Here is a 5,557-nt window from a genome sequence, read left to right as displayed (position 1 = left end):
TCTTAGTTTGTCTTTCCTTGTTTACATCCTGTTAAATCTTTTTTTTATGCGCTTCACCGGCCTGTTACTCATCATCATCATATTTTCGCTGGCATCTCCCTTCTTATCTCTCTTTATCTCTTCCATATTCCACTCATACTCTTTTTTACACCGTTTCTGCAATGTCATTTTCAGCTTCATTTTCTTTCTTTCTCCAGTCCAGTATTTTTCTTAAGTTTCGCTTCCTCCTCGGTCACCTAGTCGTCCCCTTTCTTCTTTCCTCACTATTCGCATTAATTCTCAACTTTCTCTTTTCCCTTCCCCTTCTCCTCTCTTTCACTCGAAAATCCAAGCTTTCACTCTCCCTTTCTCTCTCCTTTCTCTTCATCCCATTTCTCCTTCACCTTTATCTAAATCCCCGCCCTTGTCCTCCTTCTCCGTTTCCTCTATCCTCTCTTTCTCCCTCGTCTAATCCTCGCCTTCGACCTCCTCCTTCCTCCAAGTCAAGTCCCCGTCTTCCTCCTCCTCCTCCTCCTCCTCCTCCTCCTTTTCCTCCTTTTCTTTCGTCCCAAGTCAAATCCTCACCTTCGCCTTCCTCCCCCTTTCCCTCTTCCTCTTCTTCGTACTCCTAATTCTCCCTGTTTCCCTTCCTGTCTTCGCCACCTTTCACGCGGTCGTTGCAAATGAGACGCCGCAATGTCTCGTCTGCCAGGTGCTGCAGTGTTGTCTTGCGCGGAAGGGGGCGGCGGGGAGCGGGGGTCGGGGCGGCGGGGAAGAGGGGTTGGGGAGGAGGGGAGGAGGTGGGGGAGGTGGTGAGGGAGGAGGGGAAGAAGGGAAGCAGGGAGGGAATAAGAGGGAAGAAGAGGGGAGAAGGGAGAGGGGATAAGAGAGGGGGGGGAAGAGGGTTGATGAGCCTGGCATGTCACGTGACAACCCGGAAAGGAAGACAGTCATGACGAAATGGGAAGGACGGCCGGACAGAGAGGGGGGGAGGGGGTGGGGAGTGGCTTCGCAGAATACCTGGCGGACGCGGGCGGGACCATATCACGTCCCCTCACGCAAGGCAGAGCAAACACACCCGCAAATATGAACACGTTCACACTTGCATAACACAAGAAAGCGTCCGCGAGCGGACACATATTGCTACATCGAGGGTTCCAATATCCATAAATGCCGCCATAAAACGTAATAAAGATTAAAAAACAAACTGAAACCAAGAGAACGTACTCATCCCACCTCCCTCTCTCTCTCTCTCTCTCTCACTCTCTCTCTCTCTCTCTCTCTCTCTCTCTCTCTCTCTCTCTCTCTCTCTCTCTCTCTCTCTCTCTCTCTCTCTCTATTCTTCTTCTTCTTCTTCTTCACTAAATCCCCCTCACCCTCAACCAACATTTAAAAATCCCTAAAATGGAGCCCGCTATCGTTATTAATTTCCGACATGACCCTAAAACTTTTCATTTTCATCAAAAACAACGCGATAATTTCGTTTAAAGTTGCGTTTTAAGTTGGACGTGTAATAATGGCCGAGGTCTTGGAAGCCGGACCCACAAACGACGGCGAGCGAAGAAGCAAGAGAGAAGGAAGGAAGGAAGGCAGGGGAGGGAGGGAGGGAGGGACGGAGGGAGGAGGAGGGAGGGAGGGAGGGAGGGAGGGAGGGAGGGAGGGAGGGAGGAGGAGAGAGAGAGAGAGAGAGAGAGAGAGAGAGAGAGAGAGAGAGAGAGAGAGAGAGAGAGAGAGAGAGAGAGAGAGAGAGAGAGAGAGAGAGAGAGAGAGAGAGAGAGAGAGAGAGAGAGAGAAGAAAAGAAAGAGGGACAGACTAAGAAATAAAGAGAAAACTAGAAAGCAAGGAAGAGAGAAAAATCGAACGAGCGCAAGAACATGCAAACACGAGCCCGAGAACTACGGAATTAAGGGGAAGTCTGAGAACCAGTTCCGAGAGTTTGTCTGTTTACCTTTGCTTGGATGACGTCATTCCCGCGCCCTTCCGTGCCTTCCCCCCCCCCCCTCAATGACTCGGGGCCTGTGGTCTAGATCGAGAATGAGGCATTAAGAGGCTTCTTCGAAAGCTCGCCGCAATAGCCCCAGTTTATCATGTCGCTTCCATCCTTATTATCGGCCTTCCGAGGCGACCTCCGCCTCCGCCGCCCGCCCTCGCCCTCTGCCTCTGCATCTCCCTCGCTCTCTCTCTCTGCTCTACTATTACTTTCACTCCCTCTCCCCCTCCCCCTCCCTCTCCTCCAATACCAAACACACCCGGCGTGGCGCATCCCAGGCCGCAGGGCTTTGACCAACACCGAAATCACAGTGTCTTCCGCTATCAAACGCGACGCTGCTAATCAACCCCGCTCAGCACACACGTCAACCGCGCAGAAGGCGGATACTGAGCCAGCGGCGGCGTCCTGCGGCACCAAGGCGGAAATCAGCTGACCAATTCGCTCTGGGGATTCAGAACGGTGTTCGCTGGAGATTCAGAAAGTGTGTTTAAGATTCAGAGAGTGCATTTGAGATTCAGATTGTGCGCTTGAGAATTTAAAAAAAGCGCGTTTGAGATTCAGAATGTGCGCTTGAGAATAAAAAAAAAAGGTGTGTTTGAGATTCAGAAAGTACGTCTGGAATTCAGAGAGTGATTTCGAGAAATATATCTTAGCGTCAAAGATGCATTTCAGAGAGTCCTCGAGCGCACACAGGAAAAGGAGAGAGCGTTCTGAATTCGGAGAGCGCATTTCGAACTCAGAGATGCGGAGAGAGCACGTGGGAATCAGAGGGAAGTCGAGAGCGCGTTTAGAAGTTAGAGAACAAATCCGAGGTTAAGAAATCGCTTTTAAGGACCTAAGAGCACGACTTTAAATCTTAGAAAGTGCCGCCGAAACTCACAAAACGCGCTACGAGATATAAAAAAGGCGAACTTTGTATCAAGATAACAAATCAAATCACCGTAGACACCAGACACACGGAGAAAGAGAAAACAAATAAAAAAATGGAATAACCACACACGGACACGAAACGCACATGGCCGGCTATGGGGGAACGCACGAGATAACACGAGCAATAAATAAACAGAACAGAACAGTTATAAAGGGAGAGCACTATTGATGGAACGGAGAGAAGGGAGAGAAGGGAGATGGAAGAGAGATCATAGGAAATGGAAAGAAAAATAGGGAGACAGAATGGAGAAAAAGGAGATGAAAAACAGATGATGGGAAATGGGAGAGAGAAAGAGGGAGATGAGGGATGGTAGAGAGAGAAAAAAAACAAGATGGAGGAGAGGAACAGGAAAATGGAAAACGAAAAATCGAACAGAGAAAAGGAGAGACAGAAAAGAGAAAAGAGAGATGGAAGAGAGGGAAGAATAAAAAAAATGTGAAATGAAAAAAAAAAATAAGAGAAAAACATCCACTAACGACAAAACACTAACGCTAAATCCCGTTCGCTATAACAATCTTTTCCTAAAATTAAAATAGCAACGTTGTAAGCACTACTACACATAAAAGGAAAAGAACGAGGCCTCAAAATCCACACCATAAAACAAGAAAAAAAGAATCAGGAATGAAAAAGAATTCGCGAAAATGCTAATAAGGAAACTTAAACAAACAAAGGAAGGACAAAATATTTCTCCCCCTTCCCCCCCTCCCCCCCGGTCTCTCCTTAACCAAGGGCGTCACGATCCAAATTCTGCGACAGGGATGGAAGGGGCGGGGGAGGAAGGGGCGGGGGAGGAAGGGGCGGGGGAGGAAGGGGCAGGGGAGGAAGGGGCGGGGGGGAGGAAGGGGGGGGGAAGGAAGGGGAAAGGGGAGGAAGGGGCAGGGGAGGAAGGGGCGGGGGAGGAAGGGGCGGGGGAGGAAAGGGGCAGGGGAGGAAGGGGCAGGGGAGGAAGGGGAAAGGGGAGGAAGGGGCAGGGGAGGAAGGGGCAGGGAGGAAGGGGCGGGGGAGGAAGGGGCAGGGGAGGAAGGGGCAGGGGAGGAAGGGGCAGGGGAGGAAGGGGCGGGGGAGGAAGGGGCAGGGGAGGAAAGGGGCGGGGGAGGAAGGGGCAGGGGAGGAAGGGGCAGGGGGGGAAAGGGGGGCAGGGGAGGAAGGGGCGGGGGAGGAAGGGGCAGGGGAGGAAGGGGCGGGGGAGGAAGGGGCAGGGGAGGAAGGGGCGGGGGAGGAAGGGGCAGGGGAGGAAGGGGCGGGGGAGGAAGGGGCGGGGGAGGAAGGGGCGGGGGAGGAAGGCGCAGGGGAGGAAGGGGCGGGGGAGGAAGGGGCAGGGGAGGAAGGGGCAGGGGAGGAAGGGGCAGGGGAGGAAGGGGCGGGGGAGGAAGGGGCAGGGGAGGAAGGGGCAGGGGAGGAAGGGGCAGGGGAGGAAGGGGCAGGGGAGGAAAGGGCAGGGGAGGAAGGGGGCGGGGGAGGAAGGGGCGGGGGAGGAAGGGGCAGGGGAGGAAGGGCAGGGGAGGAAGGGGCAGGGGAGGAAGGGGCAGGGGAGGAAGGGGCGGGGGAGGAAGGGGCAGGGGAGGAAGGGCAGGGGAGGAAGGGGCGGGGGGAGGAAGGGGCAGGGGAGGAAGGGGCAGGGGAGGAAGGGGCGGGGGAGGAAGGGGCAGGGGAGGAAGGGGCGGGGGAGGAAGGGGCGGGGGGGAAGGGGCGGGGAGGAAGGGGGCGGGGGAGGAAGGGGCAGGGGAGGAAGGGGGGGGGAGGAAGGGGCGGGGAGGAAGGGGCAGGGGAGGAAGGGGCAGGGGAGGAAGGGCAGGGGAGGAAGGGGCGGGGGGAGGAAGGGGGGGGGAGGGAAGGGCGGGGGAGGAAGGGAAACGGGGGTAGGATGGGGCACAAAGAAGGGGGAGGGGAGGAAGGGGCGGGGGAGGAAAGGGGCAGGGGAGGGAAGGGGGGGGGAGGAGGGGGGGGAGGAAGGGGGGGGGGAGGAAGGGCGGGGGAGGAAGGGGCGGGGGAGGAAGGGGCGGGGGAGAAGGGGCGGGGGGAGGAAGGGGCGGGGAGGAAGGGGCAGGGGAGGAAGGGGCGGGGGAGGAAGGGGCGGGGGAGGAAGGGGGGGGGGAGGAAGGGGCGGGGGGGGGAGAAGGGGCAGGGGAGGAAGGGGCAGGGGAGGAAGGGGCAGGGGAGGAAGGGGCAGGGGAGGAAGGGGCAGGGGAGGAAGGGCAGGGGAGGAAGGGGCAGGGGAGGAAGGGCAGGGGAGGAAGGGGCAGGGGAGGAAGGGCAGGGGAGGAAGGGGCAGGGGAGGAAGGGGCAGGGGAGGAAGGGCAGGGGAGGAAGGGGCGGGGGAGGAAGGGGCAGGGGAGGAAGGGCAGGGGAGGAAGGGGCGGGGGAGGAAGGGGCGGGGGAGGAAGGGAAACGGGGGTAGGATGGGGCACAAAGAAGGGGGAGGGGAGGGAGAGAAAGGGGTAACGACGGGAAGAGTGAAAGGGGGAGGGAGGAGAGGGAGGGAAACGGGGAGAGAGAGCGAGGAAAGGGAGGAAAGGAAGGAGAAGGGGAGGAAGAGAGAGGAAGGGAAAGGGGGGTAGGAATGGGAGGGTGCGAGGGGAGGAGGGGAGAGGGAGGGAAGGAGGGGAGGAGGGAGGGGAGGAGGGAGAGAGCGGGAGGGGAGGAGGGGGGAGGAGAA

Source organism: Penaeus monodon, chromosome 38, assembly GCF_015228065.2.
Source record: "Penaeus monodon isolate SGIC_2016 chromosome 38, NSTDA_Pmon_1, whole genome shotgun sequence".
In the NCBI taxonomy this organism is placed as follows: Eukaryota; Metazoa; Arthropoda; class Malacostraca; order Decapoda; family Penaeidae; genus Penaeus; species Penaeus monodon.
Note: the sequence above shows the minus strand (reverse complement) of the source record.